The sequence below is a fragment of the Teleopsis dalmanni genome, chromosome X (genome assembly GCF_002237135.1).
Source record: "Teleopsis dalmanni isolate 2A chromosome X, ASM223713v2, whole genome shotgun sequence".
NCBI classification, from domain to species: domain Eukaryota; kingdom Metazoa; phylum Arthropoda; class Insecta; order Diptera; family Diopsidae; genus Teleopsis; species Teleopsis dalmanni.
In genome coordinates this window covers 76,197,660-76,210,692 of record NC_051848.1, presented here as the reverse complement: position 1 = coordinate 76,210,692, position 13,033 = coordinate 76,197,660, and the positions used below count along the sequence as shown (strand labels likewise).

Below are 13,033 nucleotides of genomic sequence, written 5' to 3'. Positions count from 1 at the left end.
TGCGAATATAAATTAAAGAATAAAATGGTTTACTGAGGAGGAAGGTAGGTAGGTTCAAGCTCTCATAGACAGTCTTAGGAAGTATAAAACAATAACTTACTTTAGGCATTTCAAAGTGAAAAAGAACTAAAATTAAACATATGACAGCAACAAGTTGAAATATATAAGCGCTATTTTATTATAAGAGGAGTTAGTTACTGCTGCTGTTATAATACCTGAACTCAAAGACTTGGTCTGAACCTTACTTCAACAATGTAAACTTGTGGTTACTAAACAAGAAGAGAAAAAATTAAAACAAAAAACAAAAAAAGAACAAGAGAAGAAAGAAAAAAACGAGGAAAAAAACATGAAAAATAAAAAAAATAGTAATTTTAAAAAAAAATATAAAAAAAATTATAAAAAAAAAAAAAAAAAACAAAACAAGTAGCAACAATGTTGGTTTTACTTTTGCTGAGATTTTAACAGAAGTACAATCTTATTACTATGTTTAAGTGACACTATAGAACCCCAAACAATCGACTACTGTTAGACATTCTTTTTGTTTTGTTATTAAACCTTACTACAATTTTTTTTTTTAATTGCGTAAAAAAGTACATTAATTTATATTCATATAGATTTCTTTGGCAAGAATTTTTAGTTTAATTTTTTTGTGTGATGGTTAATTTCATTTTAGAAGAACTTACACAATACACACAACTTAAATACAAACATTGTATATTTATAAGTTTTAAAAACATACATAAAGGCATAAATAGAACTGAAACATTTATACGAGGTCTAAACACATATTAAAATTTTAAAATAATTATAAAACCAAAACAAGAAAATAATTTGATTAATACAAGTAATAATAAAATCGCGCTCGATTCTTCCGTAATAGGTCCCGCGTACCAACAATAACAATAAATATTAAAGCGTAAATCATGAACACACTACCATTCCAAATCAAATAAGTATAAAAACAAGAAGAAAACAAAATAAAAAAAGAATAAACAACAAAAAACAAAAAGCTAACAATTACCATAACAAAATTATACATACAAATAGAAATATGTGAATATGTGTGTGCGTGCGTTTTTCAATTTAGCTGTACGCTATTCTAAATAAGTTGATGAACTCTTATTAAAATTAAAAAAAAAAAAAAAAAATAACCTACGAGCGAAAAACAAAAAAATAAGCAACCAGTAGAAATCCCAAAGAAATTATACTCGGGCGTTCGCACGCCTCCCTTACTCCTCTCTATCCCCGCTTCATAACATAAACAATTACAATAATATAACATTTGTGACTATTTGAATTTATGTTAACAAACAGCTAAGAATGTTCTATGTTGTCATGGCGTTGCTGTTGTTATGTGGCGAAGTATTTTTCTTGGTACAACGATGCTTTATCATCGTTTATTATTAAAAATATAGAAGAGCAGAATTGTAATGAGTTGAACTCAATTCGGCACAACTATCGCAGCAGAGTTGTTACCGTAATGGATGATGACCTCTGACAACCTCGTACACTCAGTCAAGTTCACGGATATCACATTATGATTGATACTCGATCTCTAAGTATTATAGTTGGGAGCAAGATATAAAAAGATATTTAGCCTACCAAATGTGCAGTAACAAATTACAAAGAGCCAATTAATTTATTGTATAATCTGTAATAATTGTTTTTAATAAATATTTGCATTTGCTAAAAATTAAAATAACTTATTCTTAATTATTTTATTGCACAAAAACTATACTGTACAAATATTTACATTTTATTTAATGTTATAAGTTTAAATTTGAAATTCCCTCAATATTAAGCCCCCCTTCCCCTTCATTATTAGTCATAAAATTTTTAATTAACAAATGTTTTTCAAAAGTAAACTAAGATTGATATTAGTTTTTATATTTCACAATATATGAACTCTGCAGTAATTATAATTATTATTTTTAAGCTATGTGTTCACACCAACGCACATTAAACGTGTTTAAATAAAAGAAACTAGTTTAAGTATATGTTTTAATACAATATATTTGTTGTTGCAATGTTGCAAATAAAAATTGTTTAATTTAGGTGTTAACGAATTCCGAATTCTAAACGCAGAGATCCATTGAGTTCAAAATTTTTTTCTTTGATAGTTAATGCACACAAAGATTTATTTCCTACAATCACATTGGATAGATTATAGAAAAGTATATACGAGATATAACTTCTTTACTCTAATCTTATAAAGATCTGATTCATAATAATGACATATTATTTTCAATGATATGAGAACTTTATAGTTCCAAGTGCCTGCGTTAGTATCATCTTCATTGATGTGAACTTATACCTAAGTTCATTTTATTCTACACAGTATAGACTCTGTTTTTGCCTGACTTATTTTTATGTTGGTAAATAAATATATTTAAGAAGTTTATCTCAACATTTTAAGAAATTTCTTTGAAATTTTAAATTTTATATTTAACATATTGAAGTAGTCGCAGTTCCATTTTCCTGAGTAAGTCGATTTTATAACGGATTTTTAGAGAGTCGATTTTTTTCACTACGTTATATGACTTTATAGCTTAATTTTCGCGTATTAAGGTTTGAAATTGTGTACATATTTACATTGATTACACTAACATAACGATTAAATACGTCAACTTGTGCTAGTGAATTAGTATATACAATTTTTAAATTGATTACACAAACAAAAAGTAAACGATTTAGATATGACTTGCGCTAGTGTTTTAACGCACATACAAATTTGAGTCCAATCGATCTTTGAACCTACCAAATTTAAATGGCAAAGTTTTACCTTCTTGATTCTGGTTGACTTCAATTTAAAACATCACCCACCCATCCCTAATCCATTCTAAACAATTATCTACCCTCTCACACTAACATCACCTATCCATATCCTAACCCAAACATATGTTTTTGTAATGCGTTTCATGTTATCTGCTACCTACAACAATAACAATAACAACCATATGATGTATCCGAAAAATCGGAATCGTACTTTGAAGAGAGATAAATTAAAATTGGTTGAAATTTATGTTTACAATTAAGTCTTGAAAAAATAGCTTTAGTAGTCTATTATTTTCGAAGAATAAAAATAATAATATAAACACAGCAAGTAAAATTGTTAATAAAAACTTTCATAGTAATAGTAACAAAACTCCAGAAAAATATGCGAACAAAAAAGTCAAGTACGGCTTTGGATCAGTTGGTTAAGATGCGCTGATTCTGAGCTTCATATTTGGCAGGACCCGAGTTCGATTCCTGGCACCTGCAGTCTCAAAAATAATTATTTACGAATAATTAAATACAAGAATTATTTCCAAGACCACTGATAATGGGTATTTGGCAATACTCGAAACAGCTGTATGGTCAGCCAAAAATTTAATTAATTAAAATAATATAAAAAATAAAATTTTTGTTGTTGTATTTCACTACTGTTCGAAAAAACCTCTTTAATAATAAAAATATATATTATAAATTTTGAAGTATTACACAACTACATAAACTACATTGTGACCGAAAAGCTTTCGGAAATTCTCATTTAAAATTCGCGCGCTGTATATTTTTCGATATTTTAAGTTTATGTAGTTTGGCAGCACTGTCCTTAATTACTATGCCAAAAATGATCGCGATCTGTCAGACAGTTCGTTTACGGCAGCTGTTGAAACCAGTTCACCTCAGTAGTGCGTTGCGAAAAAACAATGGAAAAAAATATTGAACAAAGAGTTTGCATCAAATTTTGTGTTTCGAACGAAATTTCGTGTGCAGAATCGTTGCGAATGCTACAAAAGGCTTATGGGTAATCAGTTTTATCGAAAACTCAAGTTTATGAGTGGTACAAAGCCTTTCAGGACGGTCGTACGACCGTCGAAGACATGCCGCGTTCTGGACGACCTTCGGCCTCTACCACCGACGAAAACATTGAAAAGGCAAAGGAAATCGTGTTCCAAAATCCTCATGTGAGTGTTAGAGAGATAGCACGAGAGCTAGGCATCGGTCGTGAGAGCTATCCGCCGTAAACGGCCTCAATTGTGGAAGGATAATTCATGGATTTTTCATGACGATAATGCTCCCTCGCACCGAGCCAACATTATCAACGATTTTAAGGCCAAACATTCAATAAATACCATCAAACAGCCACCGTATTCACCTGATCTTGCACCGTGTGACTTTTTCCTGTTTCCCAAACTCAAATTACCACTCAGAGGAACGCGTTTTGAATCCATAGAAGACGAAAAACAGAATTCGCAGAGGGAACTCAAAGCCATACCGGAAAGCGCCAATAAAAAATGTTTTGATGATTGGAAGAAACGTTTGCATTTGTGTATCGCTTCTAATGGAGCATATTTTGAAGGAGATAAAATAAATATTGATGAAGATTAAGAATTTTGCGTTTTATTTAAAATTTCCGGAAACCTTTCGGTCACAATGTATTACTGGTCTTACTTTAATTACTTGCTTTCTGCAATGTACTGGATGGTTCCTCACAATTTTGAACTGATATTTTCAAATTTTACCTGTAAGCAAACAAAAATATTAATTATTAACAAGTATAATAAAAATTATATTTAATTAAGAAAATGTATAAAATATTATATTAGTAAAGCAAAACATTACTATAATGTGTGCGTATCTTGCAAAAGACTTAATTTTTTAATGTCTTCAACATGTTTTAATTTGTATTCAATATAGTGAATGAAACTCGGTTTCTATTTCCCAAGTAAGCCGATTTTATAACCGATTTTTAGAACTTCAATTTTTTTCATATTTTATTCAAACATATCTCTTTTAAATAATTTCAAATAATATTTAGTATCTTTTGACTGAGAACAATCGAAATTTATCCAAAAAGAGCAATTTACGTCAAATCATCTGTAATATTTATTGCTCTCTGGACTAAGAACGGTGTCATACAAAATAAATTTATATATATTTAATATTTAAAAAAATATTTATATACCATACACAAATAGTTAAAACAACATTTATATGTTCTATTATAAGTTTAAAACGTGTTTGTTTATGACTCATTGTGGGTTCTGTGGAAGTATATTTTTAATAAAACATAACAACAAATCTTCTTCGGTAAGCTGAGCCAAGGCAAGAACATGTTGATATGTTCGAAAGAACATACTAGCATTTTCTATCAGAGTTCATTATTAGTTCTTTAACATCAAACAACAACAATAAGAAATGCCGTAGTTGACGCTAACGTGACACGAACGCAATAGTATTGCATTGAGCAGAGCAGAGCAGAGCAGAGCAGAGCAGATAAGTTTTCAAATAAAGAGCAGAACAAGTTGCCGCAACTGTTGCCAGCATAGTAAAGATATTGTTTAATGGCAGTGGTAAGCTGGCAACTGTAATAGAGGCGTTGCCAGCAGCTGAAAACAATTTCATTCAAAGAAAACATCGCGAACTTTTAACAAACCAGTATCGGAACTGTAGAAGAATGTAATTATGTACCGAAACATGTAGTAAGATACGTTCAGATACGCGTATAGTATATGTACATGTATTCGCAAGACGGTTTCCATATATTTGTGTCTGTAGATATGTTTACAAGAGGCCTTAAACTTTGAAAAAGTCAAGGTCAGTGATTTTTTCTGATCTGTATTTTACAAACTTTGCCGAGTATTAATATCTTAGCAAATTTGGATCGAATGGGTTTTTTTTACTTTTTTTTTCTCTACAATTATGTGTTCCCTCATTTATTAAAACTTTAACGACACAAAGAAAGATACTTACAAAAAGATTTAAAGTATAAAAATAATACTACAAAGCAAAAGGCAATGACTTTGTACGCTTAACTTATGTACAAGTTCGGTACATTCAACGCTTTAAAGTATTCTCATATGACTTATATTTCGAGCGAGTGATAATAGCAAGTATAAATAATTTTTATAGTGTCACAACGTTAAAGAGCTTCATAAATGGCGCACTACTGAAATAGTTTCATTGAGCAGGACCCTGAGAATTTATGCAGAGTATCTCGAAATGACACACGCTCAATGTAAACAAATCAATTTTTTAAATAAATTCTATAAAGTATACATAAGTAACATATTATAAGTTATTCCTGAAAAAAAAACATTAGGACATAACTAATTGCATTTTCGATTGGTAAATCTGGGGTCATTTTTTCAATCGAGTTGCTCTTTTTATCTACTTTTAGTGCAATATAAATGTTCGATTGGTAAATCTGTATACCACAACAGATATTTTGCCAAAGTAGCAAAATTACCCTGAAAATAATAGCTGTTATATAGGATTTGTCAGCTAAAATGTTATTTGATTCGATATATGTATTTGTGTATAATATAAATGTGTACTGACACGATTAACAAAAAAGCTAGATTGAACAATAAACTTTGACAGATCGAGAATAAATCTAAATTGAATCTAGATTTACCACTCGAAAACGCCATAAATATCTATAAAGTGGTAATTATTATTTGTTATGTTCTCAATGGAAACGTAGATTTGTGCCTTGATATCATGTATACACATTTCTAAAACACTGGCTTGATTTTGTCTATTAAGTAAAGTGTTCTTGCTGTTACACAAATATGGTAGATGTTATGAACGGATTATAAGACAAATACACGGGATATAATAAAATTAAAAGGGGTGACGGGCGGCTTTGGGAATATAATCCCCTAAAATATTTTAGTTTATTTTACACTATATATAATAGATTTATTTCAATTACATGGTTTTTCCATCACCTTCATAGGTGACATGAACAGATTTTAATATAACCACACCGGATATAATAGAACTATAATACCGGATATAACACCGGATATAATAGAATAATAGATGCAATCAAAACACTTGACTGGGAGCTGCTACCCTACCCGCTGAATTCACCAGACTTAGCTCCTTCCAACTACCATTTGTTTTCATCGATGGGACACGCATTGGTTAAGCAGCACTTTGATTCCTACGAGGAGGTCGAAAATTGGGTGTCTGGTTGGTTTGCTTTAAAAGACGAACAATTTTTTTGGCGTGATATCCACAAATTGCCAGAAAGGTGGTCAAAATGTGTAGAAAGCAATGGCCAATACTTTGAATAAAATGTTTTTTACTTTCCTATTAATAATTAGTGTTTTATTTTCACCAAAAAACGCTCATTTCATACCGGTACACCTGGTAAAGCGGTGACTTTCGAAAATGGAACCCACTGAAATATTTCAAAATAATTTATACTATGTATATATAATGGATCTATTTCAATTGAATGTTTTTCCTACGCTGCCACTGAGAACAAATAGGCGGTAGTAGCTTAGAAAATTTACACAAAATGGCGTTTAGAGTTAGTTTCCTGAACAAATTAATAAAACTACTAAATAAACTAATTTAATTCTTCACTCAAATTTAATGTAAGCAATAAAAATAATATAAAAAAAAACTTGTGCAAAAAATGCTAATTGCACTTTGCAATTTTTTAAGCTATTCCGATTTCAAGTAAACAAAATAGTACAAAAGGAATCACACATTCAACAATAAATTTTTCAACCGGAAATCCAAAAGATGCAAATGGATTTCAGTAAAAACTCGTTTCAGAGTTTTAGTTTTAACATATGTATTAACAAGTGCGTACAAACGGTTTTTGAATAAAAAAAAAAAGACTAAAAAAAATATTATTGTTAACCTTGTCAATTTTTCAATTCAAAATATCATTAAAGTTGTCAACGCCATTTTGCTGAGATTAAACAGAATTTCAAATCAACAAAACGTATGAAAATGAGTGCTCGCATAGTAAAATTACTAAATACAAATTTATGATTTATCTTTATATAAAAAAATATAAAGCATTTTTACCATATTTAACTAATTTATTTAAAAATTCCTATAATAATCGATTTTTTAATTATGAAGATGGAAGACAAAAGGATCGAATGGACAATAGTTGTCCATTCAATTTGTGGCCGTACAACCACAAATATACAATATAATATACGTGTATCTCATATATGTAGTGCATTTACAAATTGCAGATACATTCCCAATCGTATTCTATTAACTATTAATCCTGTTACAATTACTAATAAATGTCTGTATTAGCAAGAGTAAAAATTTATGTACTTTACTGTTTATTTTTAAAATTCTTATTTGGTCATGTTTGGTTATTTTTATGGTCGATTGATTTTAATTGTTACTAAATTTTCTGGACTTTAAACAAAAAATATATATTGTATTATATAATAAAAATATTGATATAATAAAATACAAAAACTAATAATTAAAACAGTATTTTTTTAATTAAAAATTTGGTTTAAAGCTCAAAAAACTTAGAAATAATTATTAATCATGCGTTTGAAACGCCCCATGAGTATTGTACACAACTAAACAATAGCGGTATTCACGAGCTCGAGTAACGAGTTGGGTAACAGAGAAAAAGTGCAAACGGTTACCCGAACTCGTGAGTACACCTGATTGTGTCCATTTGTTAACGACAACTGTTTTTTTAAATCAGCAGTGTTTTACTGAATTTGAAATTATTGTGAAAACAAAAGAGATTCTTATGCCGAAGTTAAGTGAAAAAAGCAAAATTGTTGACATTTTAATCAAAAAATAGACTAAACAGGAATATAATCATCATCATCAGCGTTACAGTTCAGGGTAAGCTTTAGCTACATTCATTCTACTTTGCATGTTGTGTTAGACCTCCCATTTTTCAGATGTCGTCGATCACGTTGACGAGCCATATAATACGTGGTCTAAATCTGCTGCGGTGGTTGTACGGCGAGAAATGGAGTATTCGCTTTTGTGGTCTATCCATGTCAAGCGCTGCGACTTTGTGAATTTTACAGCATCGTCACCGTTACAGGAATATAATATAAAATTTAATGTAATATAAAACGTTTAAAATTTTACATAATGTAGAGGTTTCATTATGCTACTCGTATATATTAACATACTTTTAACAAATATTTCATGATAATTTTTTAATAAGTTTTAAATAAATTAGAAAAGTAAAATAAACTATGCTCATTTTTGAACAACTAAAGACACATAATAAACTATTAAATAAATCAAAACTTGCATGAAAATACGCTCTCCGAATACAATTTCCATTTGATTTCTTAAAATAAATGTGCGAATATTTAATATCAATTAAAAACAAACTTTAAATGTTGCCCATACGAAATACTTATAAATAATAAGCAAAATTTTTTCTTATGTATAAAAAAGAATTCAACATTTAAAATATAGTAAAAGTGCAACATAAAGCACTTCGTTGATCAAAGCAAAGGCATAACTAACGTTACAACGTATTACTCGACATGTATTTTGATGTTGCTATGTTGCACTTTTAATAAGTTACTCGGTTACCGAGCGCGTTATTCGAACTCGTGAACAACCCTATAGAAACGTTGCAATGCATTACTCGACATATATTTTGTTGTTGCTGTGTTGAACTTTTAATAAGTTACTCGGTTACCGAGCTCGTTACTTGAACTCGTAAATAACTCTATAATAAAGGTTCTCGGATTTATTCATATACGACTACTATATTGTATTGTATCGGGAAAATGTTTGTAATGCAATGCTGTTAATGTCAGACACCCATTATATTCTTGATCTACTTCATTACCCGAAGACATTGCATTTTAGAAGATTACTATGTAAATATCTTGAGTAGAAAATTCGTGGTTATGAATTATGGCTGTATGTATTTGTGTATAAAGCTACCAATCAAAATGATTAATCCTTGCTAATTAGCTACGTTGTAGCGTTTTAGTGGATACATTAAACCAGCTAGTGTTACAGAAACTAATTTCCAAGTTATATGGTAAATATAAGATGCTTTCCCGTGTTGTTTTTCGAAAAGCGCTTTATCTGCACTTTAAAAATATACTCTTAATGCATTTTACAGCATAACAGGAGATGCCAATTGTGTGCTTTTTCAAGCACATTAATAACACCATTACAATATTGTTTCTTGGCACGATCAGCTGAATTGATTTAGCGAATACAGTCCCTATATATGAATGTCGATCATTTATTCGATAAGTAAAGCTAAGTAAATGATACTTTGCAATCCTACGCTATAAATATAGGCTAGCCGAGAATAATATGAATATGAATAAAGTCTTGAAATCTTGATTACAATTTTGACAATATAGGTATAAAAATTTATTAGGTAAATAAGTTCTAAATTATTTCTAAACTAAAAAAAAAACTAGTTTTGTTTAAGGGCATTGAAACTTCGGTCACGCCAAAACTAATTTTTATACTTGTTTTTAAAGAGTATTAGCAAATTTGTTTAAACGTTAAATGAACTTTCGTCTGAGCTTTTTTACCCTTATTCCTTATTCGGAAAAATTATATTAAAACATAAAAAAAACAGTTTTAATAAAATCATTTCAAATATGTTAAGTATAAATTATAACGTTAAAGACTATCCTCTTCATTACTTAAAGAAAACGATAACACTTTTGTCATCACCTCGATCTTTAGAAGTGATTTTTATAATAAATAACTTAGATATGCGTGAAAATATATACAACTCTTATCAATATCGTATTATATTTTATTATCTATTATTTGTATAGGCCTAAAAAATATATATACCATAATTATGCAATAGACAGTGACTAGTATTTGTAGATGATATGACAGTAATATTCATGTTTTTATTGCTAAAAAATATAAGTTTTTGTTTTGTTAATTTATAACTGTAACAAAGAACACTCTCTTATAGCACAGGAACTTTACAGCCAAACTACAGTGACACGTTCCATGATCATAGTCACAGGTTAAACTCAGTCTTCTTGTAGCATCTTTCTATACCTCTCTATCCCATTATTTTATACTTAATATCCAAATCTTATCCAAACATCCATCTTTTATGGTTTTTACTCATCTAACATGGTATAGGTGTGTCACTTTCTATTAGGCTTTGCAGGAATGAGAGTGACTACACAATGGGTCAAAAAATATTAATAACATATGTATTCTTATAAGGTTCAGAAAATGATTTAACATTAATGTGTCAAACATTATACACATACAAAACATATGTTTACTAACAAAATCCAAAAGTTTATTTATTTTATAATGTGCAGGGTTGAAATGTTATAGAAGCACTAAAAGCACATAATCTATTCTTCTTAAAAACAGTTAAAATTTTATGATTTTAAACTAAAATTGAATATATATTATTAATTATTTATTTAATTTAGTAGTTGACTATATAGTTATTTAATCATATCACTATATAGTTATTTATGTATATAACTACACAGTTATTTAATTATATAACTATATAGTTATTTAACTATATAGTCATTTAAGTATATAATTGTTAATTTTTACAACAGAAATGTTAATTTCATGAACCGTTTTAATAGATAATATAGACATTCGACAAGTTCGAAAAAACCATTTGTTATATATCACTGAAGGTTTTTTTCTTCTAAAATGTGTAGTAATAACATTTTTATGGTATAATTAAACCTTTCAGATGCAGGCATCCAATATCTATACAAATAGATTTGAAATAAACTAAAAGTATAAAATGACACAAGTTGTTAAATATTCGCCTTTTTTGAATGTTACTACCTGATAACTACAAAAAGTCAATGCACTCTAAAAATTTATGATCTTGAAATAATAATACATACAAATTTAAACGCGAACTTACGAATTGAATTCGTCGTTTATAACAACCGCGGACAGAATTCAAAGTTTAGCATAACATACCATAAGCAAATGGCAAGACCAACAGCGCTAGTAGGTAGTGACTAGACCAGTGAGCAGAGCACAGAGAGCAGCAGTAACAGTTTTATAAAAACTAAACTTAATGCTAATAAATAAATTACTGCGGAAAATATTAAAAATAGCAGAAAAAAAACAAAAAAAAAAAAAACGTATGGAAAAGTATCTAAATAGCATGCGAATAATAAAAAAAGAAGGAACAAGTTGAGTAGTGTAAAGCAGCAGATCTACGCACGCATCAGATAATCATACGTATAAACATGTTTGCACATCCGTATGTATGTACGGAGTTATGGTTTAATTTAAACCCTTTTTTGGACTCGAACAGCAATTTAATTGACTACACTACACCGCTTACTTGTCGCCATTACTACATTGTGTTAATCATTTTTAATTAGTTTGTGCTACTACTTTTTTAGTTTGTCATTATGGAGGAACAGACCAAGATTACAAATGTGAGTCTAAAACGTATATAGATCAAAACTCACAATTACAAGCCACACAAGTAAACTTAGGGTGAGTGTGCTTATACTTACTCTAAGACTTTTGTGTATGGCACCATGGCACCCATATAATTATTTAAGATAATTCTACATAAGAAGCGCCACACAAGAAGAACCGTTCAGCGCCTATTAACTGGTACTTAGTATAATGAGATGTCTGCAAAAACACCTAAATTCTGCTTAAATGCAAGCACAAACCTAACAATTAAGAAACTTTGAAATACAAAGCGAGTAATAGCTGTTGTTAGAAATAATATGAAGACTTCTCCATTATTAGAACCATGTGCAATTCAAATATAACAAATTATTATGTAAGAAGACACCGAAAGTGTTTAGGTATCTCAGAAAGATTTTTGAATACGTTACAATATAATACAATACATATGACGACTGTCAAATGATATTTAAATATTAATCCAATAAAAATTATACAGAATGTTTATGAGTTATAACTCCCAAATAGCATGGACACAATATTGGATATAAGAAACTAAACGCTATATATATAAGATTTCGTAGTTCTAACATATAAGCGATTGCGTCTAAGATCCAAAGATACTACTAAGTAACTTTTTCCTCTACGCCATATGCATATATATGCAGGTATATATCCTCTACAACATATGCAAATTTAATTTACTTGTCAAGATAACTTATAATCATAATTCAATGCATTATTTACTGTTACAGTGGAGAACCCAAGTGGTCACAGCCACTATTCAGTAAAAGTGCTTTAGACACTCGAATTTAATCAAGCAAAGAAAAAGAAGAAGTTGTTAACTTCTTATATTGGTTATATAAACGACGAATAA

General features: G+C 29.4%; 1 protein-coding gene across 3 annotated transcripts in view; it reads right to left on the bottom strand.

Moving 5' to 3' along the window:
- Positions 1-13,033, bottom strand: part of LOC119687899 (brain tumor protein) — a 55,909-nt gene that overhangs the window by 14,797 nt on the left and 28,079 nt on the right. For 2 of the 3 annotated variants that reach the window (XM_038102444.1, XM_038102445.1), the window contains exon 2: positions 4,435-4,505. The exons of the other annotated variant lie outside the window; for it this stretch is intronic. The gene's annotated coding sequence lies outside the window, so the exon portion shown is untranslated. The remainder of the gene's footprint in view (positions 1-4,434; positions 4,506-13,033) is intronic. 3 annotated transcript variants of the gene reach the window in all.